The following is a 16,249-nucleotide window of genomic DNA, read 5'->3' as shown; positions in this document are numbered from 1 at the left end:
ACACAGGTTACCTCATTGGGAATTCTCTATACTCTGACATAGAGAGTTCCATCTTTTCTTGTCTTCTGTTTGTTTAAAAGCAGGAACAGGGACAAGGAACCTCTGTTAGACTTTGATCCTGAACCTGAAAGGACTTTGAGGCGGCGTTTGCAACAAGCAAGACTTTACAAGGCTGCAGAGTCCACTATGGATCATAATAATAATGCTGTCAATGCCAATGTGGTAAATCCAGTTGGGAATGAACAACCTAGAAGAGTGCTTGGCTCTTACACTGCTCCCAATGCAGATCTTTATGGAAAAAGCATTGTGGTGCCTCCTATAGCTGCAAACAATTTTGAACTGAAGCCTCAACTTGTCACTCTTGTACAACAAAATTTTCAGTATCATGGACTTCCTCATGAAGACCCAAATCAATTCATCTCTGATTTTCTGCAGATTTGTGATACTATGAAGACCAATGGAGTGAATCCTGAGGTGTACAAACTCATGCTCTTCCCATTTGCTGTGAGGGATAGAGCAAAACTGTGGTTAGATTCTCAACCCAAGGGGAGTCTGGACACTTAGGACAAGGTTGTCACTGGATTTCTGACTAATTTTTTCCCACCTCAAAAGCTTTCTAAGCTAAGGGTGGAGGTTCAGACTTTCAGACAAAAAGAGGGTGAGACCCTTTATGAAGCTTGGGAGAGATTCAAGCTCCTGACTAGGCAATGCCCTCCGGACATGTTCTCTAGATGGACTCAGTTGGATATCTTTTATGAGGGCTTATGTGAAATGTCCAAGATGCACTTGGATAATTCTGCAGGTGGTTCCTTGCACATGAAGAAGACACCAGAGGAGACTATTGAGCTTATTGAGTTAGTTGCTAACAACCAATACTTATATTCCTCCAATAGGAATCCTTTGCACTCTGAGACCTCTCAGAAGAGAGGCGTGTTGGAAGTGGAAGCTGTTAATACTCTTCTTGCTCAGAACAAGCTTATGTCTCAGCAAATAAGTCTACTTACTCAACAGATGAGTGGAATGCAAGTTTCAGCTGTCAATACTCAGACTGCACCTCAAGATATCCCTTATGACATGACAGGTAATTTTGTGCAAAATGATAATTATGATTATGCTCAACCCTCTTCTGAACAGGTCAATTACATGGGAAGTGGTCCTAGAAATCCCAACAATGATACGTACTTTAAGACGTATAATCAAGGATGGAGAAATCACCCAAATTTTGGGTGGAGAGACCAACCTCAGAGATCTCAGAATTTCAACAATAATTCTCAGGGCAGTCTACAACAGAACAATCACAATAACCGCCAATTTCAGTCTCATCAACAACAACCACCTCAGCAGGCAAACTCTAAATCCCAAGAAGATTCTAATTGGGAGATGATGAGGAGTTTTATGCAGGAAACCAGAGCTTCCATTAGACACTTGGAGGTGCAAATGGGCCAATTGAGCAAGCAAATTCCTGAGAGGTCTTCAAATACACTTCCTGGTGATACAGTGGTGAATCAAGAGAAAATTGCAAGGCTATTCAATTAAGGATTGGTAAAGTAGCTGGTTCTGAGACCAAGGTCAATGAGGAGCTAGTTGAAAAAGGAGCTCCAGAGGAGAAGAAGGAAGAAGTAGAATACAACCCTCCAAAGCGTGCAGATAACCCATTCCCTCACTCTCTTGACACTTATCCTACAATGCCTAAGGCTCCTGAATACAAGCCAAAAATTCCATATCCTCAGAGGCTTCAGAAGGCTTCTAAAGACAAGCAATTTTCTAAATTCTTAGAAGTCTTCAAGAAGCTGCAGATCAACATTCTTTTTGCAGAGGCTCTTGAGCAAATGCCTCTTTATGCTAAATTTATGAAAGAATTGTTGACTAACAAGAGGAATTAGAGGGAACAAGAAACAGTGGTGTTAACCAAGGAATGCAGTGCTATTATTCAACATAACATTTTTGAAAAGATGCAGGATCCAGGAAGCTTTGTGATTCCTTGCACCATTGGAAATGTCACCATTCAGAGAGCTTTATGTGATCTTGGAGCTAGCATCAATCTAATGCCACTTTCAGTGATGAAAAATCTTAAAATTGAGGAGGTAAAATCCACTCGTATTTCTCTTCAACTTGCTGATCTTTCTATTAAATTACCTGTGGGTGTTGTTGAGGATTTACTTGTGAAAGTAGGACCATTTATTTTTTCTGCTGATTTTGTTATTTTAGACATGGAAGAGGATGTAATATCCTCTATTATTTTTGGTAGACCCTTTTTAGCTACAGGTAGAGCTCTTATTGATGTACAAAAAGGTGAATTAACCCTGAGGGTCAATGAAGAACAGGTGGTCCTTAATGTTTTTGAAGCTCTCAAGCACCCTAATGACTCTGAAGGGTGTATGAGAATTGATGTTGTTGAACCACTTGTTCAAGAAGTACTGGAAGCTGAGGTACTTGATGATGTTCTAGATCCTATTTCTGAGTATGAATTAGTTGAAGTTGATGATTTACCACCCCAAAAGGAGCTGATGAACATGCCAATAAAGGAGGAGGAAGTCCCCAAGCTTGAGCTCAAACCTTTGCCCCCTTCTCTAAAATATGTGTTCTTGGGTGAAAATAATTCATATCCAGTGATTATTAGCGCTTATTTTAGTACTCAGGAGCCATAAAACAGCTCTTGGGTGGACCATTAGTGATTTAAAGGGGATTAGTCCAACCAAGTGCATGCACAAGATCCTTCTTGAAGATGATGCTAAACCAGTTGTGCAACCACAAAGGAGACTCAATCCAACCATGAAAGAGGTAGTCAAAAAGAGGTAATGAAATTATGGGAAGCAGGTATTATTTACCCTATTTCTGATAGTCCTTGGGTAAGTCCTGTGCAGGTAGTTCCAAGAAAGGAGGAATGACAGTGGTCAAGAATGAAAAGAATGAGCTTATTCCTACAAGAACAGTCACAGGATGGAGAATGTGTATTGACTACAGGAGGCTCAACACTACTACAAGGAAGGATCACTTTTCCCTGTCTTTCATTGATCAGATGCTTGAGAGGTTAGCTGGTCATGCTTTTTATTATTTTCTAGATGGATATTCTAGATATAATCAAATTGCAATGGACCCTCAAGATCAGAAAAAGACAGCATTTACATGCCCTTTTGGAGTATTTGCTTACAGAAGAATGCCATTTGGACTTTGTAATGCTCCAGCAGCTTTTTGAAGGTGTATGCTTTCAATTTTTTTGATATGGTTGAAAAGTTTATTGAGGAATTTATGGATAACTTTTCTGTCTTTGGTAATTCTTTTGAATCATGCCTTAAGCATTTATCTCTGGTCTTGAAACGGTGTCAAGAATCAAACCTTGTTTTAAATTGGGAAAAATGTCATTTTATGGTTACAGAAGGTATTGTTCTTGGACACTGAATTTCAAGTAAGGGGATTGAGGTTGATAGAGCAAAGGTGGAGGTAATTGAAAAATTACCACCACCAACCAATGTTAAGGCAGTCAGGAGTTTCTTGGGTCATGCAGGATTTTATAGAAGATTTATAAAGGATTTTTCAAAAATTGCTAAGCCACTAAGCAACCTATTGGTTGGTGATGTTCCTTTTGTGTTTGATGCTGAATACCTGTATGCTTTTGAAACTCTGAAAGCAAACCTTACTTCTGCTCCCATTATAGCTCCCCCTGACTGGGATTTACCGTTTGAATTGATGTGTGATGCTAGTGATTTTGCTATAGGAGCTGTTTTAGGACAGAGGCATGGCAAGCTTGTACATGTCATTTACTATGCTAGCTGTGTGTTAAATGATGCTCAAAAGAATTACACAACTACAGAGAAAGAACTATTAGCTATTGTATATGCTGTTGATAAGTTTAGGTCCTATCTAATTGGTTCTAAGGTTATTGTTTATACTGATCATGCTGCTTTAAAGTACCTTCTAACCAAACAGGACTCTAAACTAAGATTAATAAGATGGGTGTTGCTCCTCCAGGAGTTTGACATTGAAATAAAGGACAGAAAAGGGTCAGAAAATCAAGTATCCGACCACCTCTCCAGAATAGAGCCTGAAAAAGGAGTACAACCACCCACAGTGGTGACTGAGACATTTTCAGATGAATAATTGTTCCTCATTCAGCAGGCCCCATGGTTTGCAGACATTGCAAATTACAAGGCCATGAATTTTATTCCAAATGAGTACAGTAGGCAACAAGTAAAGAAGCTATTGACTGATGCAAAGTACGACATTTGGGAGGAACCGTACCTTTTTAAAAGATGTTTAGATGGTATAATCCGAAGATGTGTTCCGGATGAGGAAAAATAACAGATTCTTTGGCACTGTCATGGTTCTGATTATGGAGGACACTTTGGTGGTGAAAGGACAGCTACAAAGGTCTTTCAGAGCGGGTTTTACTGGCCGAATCTCTTCAGGGACTCTAGAGAGTTTGTGAAGCACTGTGACAGATGTGAAAAAGCCACGAATCTTCCTGCCAACCATGAGATGCCACAGCAGGGAATTCTTGAGGTTGAGTTGTTTGATATATGGGGTATTGATTTCATGGGACCTTTTCCGCCCTTACATTCAAACAACTATATTTTAGTGGCAGTTGATTATATGTCCAAGTGGGTGGAAGCCATGGTTCTACCCACTAATGATGCCAAGGTGGTGATGAGCTTTCTTCAGAGATATATTTTTAGCCGGTTTGGTGTCCCAAGGACACTCATTAGTGATGGTGGAAGTCACTTCTGTAATAGACAGCTGGACACACTTCTGCAGAGATATGGAGTTCGTCATAAAGTGGCCACCCCCTATCACCCTCAGACAAGTGGACAGGTTGAAGTTTCCAACAGGAAACTCAAGCGGATTCTAGAAAAGACCGTCACTGTTTCAAGAAAGGACTGGTCTAGGAAGCTTGATGATGCTCTCTGGGCATACCGGACAGCTTATAAAACTCCTATTGGCATGTCCCCTTATCAGTTGGTCTATGGTAAAGCCTGTCACTTGCCAGTTGAGCTGGAGCATAAAGCTTACTGGGCAATCAGGTATCTGAATCTTGATTTAGAATCTGCAGGAATTAAGCAAATGCTTTAGTTGAATGAGCTTGATGAATTCAGATATTCAGCCTATGAGAATGCAAAGCTTTATAAGGAGAAAACCAAGTTATTGCATGACAAGAAGATTGCCATCAGAGTCTTTGAGCCAGGACAGAGAGTGCTTTTGTATAATTCAAGGCTCAAACTCTTTCCCGGGAAGCTAAAATCTCGGTGGTCAGGAATGTTTGTGGTTACCAGAGCTTCACCATATGGTCATGTAGAAATACAGGAAGAGAATTCTGACAGAAAATTTACAGTGAATGGCCAGAGGTTGAAACACTATCTTGGAGGCGAGATTGATCGCCAGAGGTCCGCTCATCTGCTGAATTAGCAGAACTGACCGTCAAGCTATTGACGTTAAAGAAGCGCTTGTCGGGAGGCAACCCGATGATTTCGTATCCTTAGTTATTTTTCCATTGAGTTGATTATATTATTCGTTTGATTTTTATTGAGTTTTTACTGTTTTCCTTTGTTTTACTCGTGTTTTGATCATGCAGAATTTTTAACAGGAACCGGACACTTAGAAAAAATTTTGGAACACTCTGGAGAAGTTTGAGTCTGCCAATTCCACGCTGAACTTGGGATTTTCCAAGTTCAGCGTGGCATGAGCGTGTAAATTGGAGAGGTGTCTCTACCAGTTCCACGCTGAACTTGGGATTTTCCAAGTTCAGCGTGGTTAGAAGCGTGCAAAGAGGGAGTTCTTACTGCCAAGTCCACACTGAACTTGGAAAATCCCAAGTTCAGCGTGGAGAACGACGTCAATTAGGGTGCCAGGAGCCAAGACAATTCCAAGTTCAGCGTGGAAAACACATACAAAGCGAGAGTTGGGGCTGCCATTCCCACGTTGAACTTGGAAAATTCCAAGTTCAGCATGGGAAAATTCAAAAAAAGAAAAAAAAAAGGAAAATTCAAAAAAAAAAAATTTGGGCCCACGCTGAACTTGGGTTGCACCAAGTTCAGCGTGGATAGGAGAGCTTGCACTCGGGAGGGGTGGCGCTGAACTTGGTATTCACTAAGTTCAGCGTGGATCTTGCTTCTTTATACCCATATCCCCAAATTCTCGCTGAATCAACACCATATCATGTCAAATCCAACCAGACCAATCACACCCAATCCCACATTATCCCAACATTTTTTTTTCTTTCTTTTCCCAACCATTATTCTTCCCCACCTACTCCACTTTCCAAACCGTGACTAGTCCCTTCCCCGGACACGTTCCCAACCCTGCAACCCCTCCCTCCTTCCAACATTAACCCGTGACCCACTCCACCTCACCTTCTCAACATATTCCTTGTCCCATTGACCACACACACAGTTACAAGACCTAACTATTCCCAACACAACACCTCCTGCACCTTGCCCACGTCCGTGATCACACAACCAACCTAACCCAACTATTTAAACCCTCTGCCTTATACGAACACCACACACAACAACACCTAAGACCACCATTCCTTTCCTCCTTCTTCAGATACAAACCACCTCTCTTTCCTTCCCCATAACCTTGGCCCCTTCCTACATATTTGATCCCCAGCCAGTGAACCTGCATTCCTCATCCCAACACAAACCCGTAACAACCTCCCCAACCCTCCACTACTATATAAAGCCTCCCACCATTGCTTCCATACACCCACCATTCCCCACATACAAGCACTTATACACGCAGTTTTCCCCTCTCCCCTGTAGCCTTCCCGGACCCTTCTCCCCCATCACACCACCTAAATCCTTGTTCCACCCAAGATACCATACCACCCACGTCCATCTCCCTCTGTCCCATGCTTCCCCCCTTCTATTCCCCTCTTCTTTCTTTTTTTAATTTATTTTACTGTTCTGTGTTACCTTAGTTAAAAAAAAAGAGAAACCAGAAGAACATTTTTAGCATTATCTTTTATTTTTTGCTATTTAAATTTCTATATCTCTTTCTTCTACCCCCTGTAATTCTTTAGTTTGCTCGAGGACGAGCAATAGTTTTAAGTTTGGTGTTGCCGCTCCGCTGTTTTATTTGATTTATCTTTATGGCACCTAAGACCATCCAACCGTCCAAAAAGAGAAAGGGGAAGGAACCAGCAACCGATTCTTATGACTCAAGGTGCTTCAAATCTAAGTTACATGAAGAACATTTTTTTGATATCACTGGCAAGAGGCCGATTTTACCAGAAGTGCAGTTTAAGCTCCAACCGGATGAACTTCCAGAAATTACACATGAGATTCAGAGAAGAGGATGGGAAGTTCTGTGCAATCCACACACACAGGCGGGACAGTTGATGGTTCAAGAATTCTATGGGAACTTGTAGATCACCTACAAGAATGTGTCTGGCATAAATGAAAGGGAACACAAAACTTTTGTAAGGGGAAAAACCGTTGACTTCAGCCTAGAGACCATCAGACAGACCATCCAGATACCAGAAACTGAACAATTATTTCATTCCTACAGTGAGAGGATGCACAGAGATCAGCGGCTAGGACAAGTAATCGCCGACATTTGCATTCCAGGTGTGCAGTGGAAAAACCAGTCAGAAAGGAAATCCGGCCATATCAGAGTAGGTGATTTGACGCCTTTAGCTAGAGGATGGCACCATTTCATTCGCCGGTCCATCATGCCCATGAGCAACCAGTCCGAGTGTACTGCGGACTAAGCAGTCATGATCCACTATATTCTGTTGGGAAAGCCAGTAGAAGTGGCAGACGTCATTGCTGATCAATTCTACCACATCATCGCCAACACCAAGGACAATGCTAGATTGGGCTTCCCACATCTCATCTTCTACCTCTGTGATGCTGCTAGAGTGAAGATAGAGAATGACTTCCCTATCCCAACCGAGAAGCCCATCACAAAGAAACAGCTGGAACAGATAAGGGAACATCGAAGGCACCACATAGAACAGACTGAGGAAGGAGATGAAGAAGAGCTACCTCAGGGACAAGATCAGCCACCACAGGAGTATTGGCAGCAGCTTGTGATGACAAGTCATCTTAGCCTAGTTTCACTAGCCTTTTTCTTTTGTTTTCGATTGATTTATGCACTTTCTTGAGCCATAAGCAAGCCAATTGGGTAGATTTCCATGTTTCCTTTGATTCAATCAACCATGTATGAATTAATGCAATTTCATGAGATTTTATGCTATAATTGTCATATATTATGAAAGAATAACAAACTCATGATTTTAAGCAAAGCTTTGATGTGTTTGGTGGATTGATGATAGGTGAAAAGAGTTTTGAAGAAGGCTGAAGAAAGAAGGAATGGCTAGGAGCAAGAGAGAACAAAAAGTTTGAGCCAAAGTTTGCCTCAAACTTTAGCTTAAACTTTTAAAAGAGTTGAAAACATACCAGAAAAAAAAGCTTGAGCAAAAGTTTGCCTCAAACTTTATCTCAAACTTTTGGAAGAATTGAAAACACTCCAGAGAAAAAAAGCTTGAGCAAAAGTTTGCCTCAAACTTTAGCTCAAACTTTTGGGAGAAAAGCTTGAGCCAACGTTTGCCTCAAACTTTTTGACAAACGTTGGCATCACAAAATCAATACCCTAGAGGAAAAAGCTTGCGCCAACGTTTGAGGTCAAACTTTTGCTCAAACGTTGGCGCCACACTTGCACACCCTGGAGGAGAAAAGTTTGCGCCAACGTTTGCTTCAAGCTTTTTGGCAAACGTTGGCGCCACACACATTTACAAGGGGGCCAACATTTGAGCAAAAGTTTGACCTCAAACTTTGGCTCAAACGTTGGTAGCAGCAAAGTGAAGCCATATGGTATAAAAAGTTTGAGTAAAAGTTTGCCTCAAACTTTTACTCAAACTTTTACTCAAGCTTTTATGTTTTTCAACCCGGTTCACAGTGGATCTTTCTCCAACTCCAAGAGCAATCAACCAAGGCCTTTATCAACCCAATTCCATCAAGAACAAAGGCCCAATTCAAGGCTTGAAGACCATTTGAAGAAAGTGTATAAATAGCTTAGGATTTAAGTTTTCAGGGAGAGTTTTTTTTTCCTTTTAGAACTTTCCGTTTTAGTTTTGCTGAGAGCTTTTGGTTTTGGAATTAATTTGAGTTTCTGAGTTCGGGGAAGGAGAATTGAATTCTCTTCCTCTTAGTTTTCTTGTTTTCAATTTCAATTACACTTGTCTTGAGTCTTGGGTGTTGAGAATTGGGGAAATTCTGTCTCAATCTCACCTTGAGATCTCGTTCTGTTTCTTTTACTGCATCATTAGAGAATTGAGATTTACATTCAAGCTTTCTTCTGTTTTGATCTTTAATTTGTTGCAATTGAATTCTACATTTGGATCTAGGAAGGCATTGAGATCTAGACTCGGTTATCTAGTCTCTTGGGTCCTGAGATCTGGAGTTTGCATTTTAAATTCTCTGTTTAAAGCTTTTCAAGTTCATTTACATTTCCGTTAGAGATCCGGTTCAATTCAAGTCACCTTCTACTTGTCTGATTAATGCAATTTACTTTTTCTTGTTTAATTTCTGCAAATCCACTTCCCAATTCCCTTTATAATTCAAGCCATTTACATTTCTTGCACTTTAAGATTCTGCAATTTACATTTCTTGCAATCTAAGTTTCTGCAATTTACATTACTTGTTCTTTAAGATTCATCTTATTTACTTTCTTTGCTCCTTAATTTCCTGCAATCTACCCTTCTCCCTTTACATTTCAAGCAATTTAGTTTCTGCAATCACAAATCACCCAACCAATACTTGATTCGCTTGACTAAATCAACCACTAAACTAAAATTGCTCAATCCTTCAATCCCTGTGGGATCGACCTCACTCCCGTGAGTTTTTATTACTTGATGTGACCCGGTGCACTTGCCAGTTAGATTTGTGTGTTTGGAATTCGTTTTCCGAAAATACACATCAAGTTTTTGGCGCCGTTGCCGGGGATTGAAATAGATTGACAATGATTAAGTGAAGTGGAGATCTAGATCTAGCATTTTTATTTTCTGTTTCTCAAATTTTTTACTAACACACTAACTGTTTGAATTTTTGCTTAAGCTAACTAAACTTCATTCTGGCAACAGATCGAAGTGTTACTGGTGGTGTTTCTTTTGTTTTGTTTGTATGTCAGGTACAGGGAGAACCACTCCTATTTTATCTGAAACTGACCAGAGAACTCTTAGAAGGCTAAGAAGAGCTGAAAGAGGGAAAAATATTGTTGGAGAGGAAGAATCTGAGGAAGAATATCACGAGATGGAAGGAGATCCATCTAATCCTGAAGGAGCAGCCAATAACAACAATAATCCACCACAGAGAAGAGTTTTGGCTTCCTACACAAGTGCAAATCCTAGACATTGTGGGAGTAGCATTCTTACCCCAAATGTTAATACAAATAACTTTGAACTAAAGCCACAACTCATCACCTTGGTTCAAAACAATTGTTCCTATGGAGGAGGATCACTTGAAGACCTTAACCAACACTTATCCACCTTCTTGAGGATTTGTGACACTGTCAAAACCAATGGTGTGCACCCTGACAGTTACAAGCTACTGTTATTTCCATTTTCTCTCAGAGACAAGGCCACTCAATGGTTGGAATCCTTCCCAAGAGGCAGCATCAACAATTGGGATGATCTAGTAACCAAGTTCCTTGCCAAGTTTTACCCACCTCAAAGGGTTATTAGATTGAAGACTGAAGTGCAAACATTCACACAAATGGATGCTGAACCCTTGTATGAGGCATGGGAACGATACAAAGCGCTAATCAGGAAGTGTCCACCAGGAATGTTCAGTGAGTGGGACAGATTACAGAATTTCTATGAGGGCTTGACACTAAAATCTCAAGAGGCTTTGGATTATTCAGCAGGAGGTTCTTTACAATTGATAAAAACAGCAGAGGAAGCCCAAAATCTCATTGATATGGTGGCCAACAACCAATATTTCTTTGCTCACCCAAGGCAACGCCAATCGTCACAGAGGAAGGGAGTGATGGAGTTGGAAGGAGTGGACTCAATTCTAGCTCAGAACAAAATAATGCAGTAGCAAATTCAACAACAATTTGAGCAGATGGCCAAGAGGATTGATAGCCTCCAAGTTGCAGCAGTTAACACAAGCCAACTGTCTTCCACATGGGGGCAGAATGAGGAGAACCAAGAAGAACAACAACAAGAGCAAGTGCAGTATATGCACAACCAAGGACCAAATGAAGTGTATGGTGATACATACAATCCATCCTGGAAGATCCACCCAAACCTTAGATGGGGAGATAATCACACCCAAAACCAACAACCATGGCAGAGGAACTCAAACCAAAACATTTCAAGAAACAACCAAAACCACAACCAGCAGTAAACTAACCAAAACCCCTACAGAAAACCTCAAAATAACTACCCCAACCCACCAACCAAAATGCCTACCATCCACCATCCACATCTCACAACCCACCACAAGCATCACCTGAATCTCAAAGACTCACCAACTTGGAAACCTTGATAGACAAAATGTGGAAACACCAAGAAATGACAACCAAGAATCATGAAGCCTCCATGAAGAGCCTAGAGAGGCAAATTGGGCAAATCTCCAAACAGATTTCTGTTGAGAGACCTTCAAGCTCACTGCTGAGTGACACAATCCCAAATCCTAAGGAAGAATGCAAGGCAATACAATTAAGAAGTGGGAGAACATTGATGAGCAACAATGACACTACAAAGAAGCAAGTAGAGAGCAGCAAAAGACCAATAGAAGATGAAAAGCAAACAAAGGCAGATGAAGCCAAGGATCAAGTTGTGATGCCAAACAAGAGCACTGAGAAACTCAAAGAGAAGAACAACTAGCCACACAATTCAAAAGAAGTGATTCAGGGACGGCAGGAAGTAGGAAAAAGCATCACACCTCCACTGCCATATCCCCAGAGATTCAGCAAAGAGACTAAGGACCAACATTTTCATAAGATCCTTGAGACTTTCAAAAAGCTGGAAATCAATATCCCTCTGGCTGAAGCACTTGAGCAAATGCCTCTGTATGCCAAGTTTTTGAAGGAGCTTATCAACAAGAAAAGAAGTTGGCTTGAGAAGGAAACCGTGTTACTCACCGAAGAATGCAGTGCTGTGATTCAAAGGGGCATTCCACCAAAACTCAAGGATCCAGGAAGCTTTGTAGTCTCATGCACCATTGGTAGAATAGTTCTCAACAAAGCTCTCTGTGACCTTGGTGCCAGTATCAATTTAATGCCCCTCTCAATGATGAGAAAGCTTGCCATAGAAGAACTTAAACCCACCAGGATGTCATTGGTCATGGCGGACAGATCAATCAAAACACCCAATGGAATTGTGGAGAATCTGTTGGTGAAGGTTGGGGAGTTTATTTTCCCAGCAGATTTTGTGATTTTGGATACTGAAGAGGAAGGAAACAATTCAATCATTTTGGGAAGGCCATTTCTAGCCACAGCAAGAGCCATCATTGATGTAGAAAAAGGAGAAATGATCTTCAGGGTCCACAATGAACAAATGGTCATAAATATTTTCAAGTCAATGCAACACATTCCTGAGCAAGAGGATTACATGAGAGTGGATATGATAGAGAGTTTGGTGGAAGAAATGCTGGAAGAAAATCCTCAAGAGCAAGAAGGAAATCAAGGGACAACAGAGGAACAAGTAGCTGAGACTTTTATTGAGCAAGATGAAAAACAAGACAAGAAGGAAGAAGTACAAAAAGAAGAACTGAAGCCATTACCCACCCATCTCAAATATGCATTCCTTGGCACATCAGAGAGCTTCCCAGTGATCATTAATTCATCCCTGACAAAAAAGGAAGAAGGAGAACTTCTTGATGTACTCAAAGCTCACAAAGATGCTTTGGGATGGACCATTGATGATCTGAAAGGCATCAGCCCTGTAGTATGTATGCATAAGATCCTCTTGGAGGACAATTCCAAACCAGTGATTCAACCTCAAAGAAGGCTAAATCCTACAATGAAGGAAGTTATCCAGAAGGAAGTAATGAAGTTGTGGAATGCAGGGATAATCTTCCCAATATCTGACAGCTCATGGGTGAGCCCGGTTCAAGTTGTACCAAAGAAAGGAGGAATGACGGTCATCACTAATGAGAAGAATGAGTTGATCCTTACTAGAACAGTGACTGGGTGGAGAATGTGCATAGACTATAGAAGATTGAATGATGTCACACGGAAAGATCATTTCCCTCTCCCATTTATTGATCAGATGCTGGAAAGATTGGCCGGCCATGCCTATTATTGCTTTTTGGATGGGTATTCTGGGTACAATCAAATCGTGGTAGATCCCAAGGACCAAGAGAAGACCGCCTTCACATGTCCATTCGGAGTTTTCGCATACAGGAGGATGCCATTTGGGTTATGCAACGCCCCAGCCACATTTCAGAGGTGTATGCTTTCCATTTTTTCTGATATGGTTGAAAAATTTTTAGAGGTCTTCATGGACGATTTTTCTGTTTTTGGTGATAATTTCAACACTTGCCTGAACCATCTAACTCTTGTCTTGAAACGATGCCAAGAAACTAATTTGGTTTTAAACTGGGAGAAGTGCCATTTCATGGTACCCGAGGGAATTGTTCTTGGTCATAAGGTTTCAAGAAAAGGGATAGAGGTTGACAAGGCAAAGGTTGAGATCATAGAAAAACTCCCTCCACCAGTTAATGTGAAATCTATTAGAAGTTTCTTGGGGCATGCAGGATTTTATAGAAGGTTTATCAAGGACTTTTCAAAAATAGCCAAACCTTTGAGTAATCTATTAATGCTAGATAATCCTTTTGTGTTTGATGAAAACTGCCGGCATGCCTTTGAAACTTTAAAAAATAGACTCACAACAGCACCAATCATCACACCCCCATATTGGGACTTACCTTTTGAACTCATGTGTGATGCAAGTGACCTTGCAATTGGTGCTGTACTTGGACAAAAGAAGGGAAACCTGCATCATGTCATATATTATGCAAGTAAAGTGTTAAATGAGGCCCAAAAAAATTACACCACAACAGAAAAGGAATTGTTAGCTGTGGTCTATGCATTTGATAAGTTTAGATCATACTTGATAGGATCCAAAATTGTGGTTTATACTGACCATGCTGCTCTTAAGTATTTGATGTCAAAGCAGGATGCTAAACCAAGACTTATCAGGTGGATATTACTATTACAAGAGTTTGATATTGAGGTAAGGGACAGGAAGGGCACTGAGAACCAGGTTGCTGATCATTTGTCAAGGCTACCACAAGAAACAATTCAAAAAGCCTCCCCGCCTGTGAATGAAAGCTTCCCAGATGAGCACCTTTTGCAGATCCAGCAAGCACCTTGGTTTGCTGACATAGCAAACTACAAAGTGGGAAAGAAGATACCACAAGAGTTCTCTAAGCAACAAGTGAAGAAGTTAATTAATGAGGGAAGGAAAATTTTATGGGATGAACCCTTCCTGTTCAAGAGATGTTCTGATGGAGTAATTAGAAGGTGTGTTCCTGAGAGTGAAATGAGGGATATCTTGTGGCATTGCCATGGTTCAGCTTATGGTGGACACTTTGGCCCAGAAAGAACAGCTGCAAAGGTACTGCATAGTGGCTTCTATTGGCTAACTATCTTCAAGGATGCCAGAGAGTATGTTCACCAATGTAATGAATGCCAGAGAGCAGGAGGATTGACAAGAAGGAATGAGATGCCTCAAAACTTCATCTTGGAATTGGAATTATTTGATCTATGGGGAATTGATTTCATGGGACCCTTTCCTCCTTCCTATTCTTTCAGATATATCTTAGTAGCAGTGGAGTACGTCTCAAAGTGGGTGGAGGCCATAGCCACAACCACCTGTGATGCACAGATTGTCCTCCAATTCCTTAAAAAGCACATTTTCACAAGATATGGAGTACCTAAGGGTCTTGTTAGTGATGGTGGTGGTCACTTTTGCAACAAACAGATGGAGAAACTCCTCCACAAATACGGAGTAATCCATAAAGTAGCCACACCTTACCACCCTCAGACTAATGGCCAGGCTGAACTAGCAAATAGGGAATTAAAGAAAATTCTAGAGAAAACAGTGGGAAGCACAAGAAAAGATTGGGCTAGGAAGCTAGAAGATGCATTATGGGCATATAGGACAGCTTTCAAAACTCCTATTGGCAAGTCACCCTTTCAGCTATTGTATGGCAAATCCTGCCACCTCCCTGTAGAGCTTGAACACAGAGCTTTTTGGGCCACTAAACTCCTCAACCTTGATTCCCAAGCTGCAGGAGAGAAAAGGTTGTTACAACTAAATGAGTTGGATGAATTTAGACCAGAAGCATATGAGAGTGCTAAGATATACAAGGAAAGAGCTAAGAGGTGGCATGATAAGAAGATCACAAAGAAGGAGTTCAAGCCAGGATAGCAAGTGCTCCTGTATAACTCAAGGCTTAAGATCTTCCCTGGCAAACTTAAGTCTAAGTGGACTGGCCCATACTTGGTGACAAAGGTTTTTCCTTATGGGAGTATTGAATTGTTAGATGAAGCAACAAAGAGTCAATTCACAGCAAATGGACACAGAGCAAAGCTGTACTTGGGAGGACAATGGGATAAAGAAAAAGAGGTTCAGAGCTTACAACCTTCTTGAAAAGAATTGAAGGATGTCAAGCTAATGACAATAAAAGAGCGCTTGTTGGGAGGCAACCCAACCTGAGGTAATTTCCTTTTCATAGCTATTTCAATAAAAAGGTTAAATGATTGGTATGTATTGCAAGGAGCTAAGTTTGGTTTTTCAAACCAAAACAATTAAAGGGAGAATAAAGGATTCTAAGTTTGGTGTTCCACCAAAATCTCATTTAAAAGCATATTCTCACCTTCTGCACAAAGGGTTACTAGCTTCAAGCAATCTGATAAATCATTTAATCATTGTCTGTTTCTAGTTTTTAGTTTTATTACCTTTAGCAAAGACTTAGGTTTTCACATATGGTTATGCATAAGAAACATGGCAAGGGACTAAGTTTGGTGTTCACACACCAAAGTAAGTTCAAACGCCTACAAGAAAGTCTTGCACACTAACCAGTCATCTAAGGGCTTGAGAAACAAGCAACTTCCATTAACACTGCAGGAATTCAATCACTTTCTTGGGAGGACTACATACCATTAGCTGAGAGAAAGAAGAAGAAGCCACCAATAGGTTGTATTGTCAGTTAACTCCATCAGCATTGAATTACTCTAAATTGGAAGTGTGAATACGCCCATCTTAACAGTAACTGTTAGTTTGGTAGTCTCTGCATCA

At 40.8% G+C, this 16,249-nt stretch overlaps 1 non-coding gene across 1 annotated transcript; it reads right to left on the bottom strand.

Moving 5' to 3' along the window:
- Positions 1 to 619: 619 nt before the first annotated feature.
- LOC112753539 (small nucleolar RNA R71) lies at positions 620 to 725 on the bottom strand. The gene has a single exon (XR_003177923.1). It is a non-coding gene; the product is annotated as a small nucleolar RNA R71 (small nucleolar RNA).
- Positions 726 to 16,249: the final 15,524 nt, after the last annotated feature.

Source organism: Arachis hypogaea, chromosome 15 (assembly GCF_003086295.3).
Source record: "Arachis hypogaea cultivar Tifrunner chromosome 15, arahy.Tifrunner.gnm2.J5K5, whole genome shotgun sequence".
Lineage (NCBI taxonomy): Eukaryota > Viridiplantae > Streptophyta > Magnoliopsida > Fabales > Fabaceae > Arachis > Arachis hypogaea.
The sequence above is the reverse complement of the archived record's forward strand: the minus strand, read 5'-3'. Positions and strand labels throughout refer to the sequence as shown.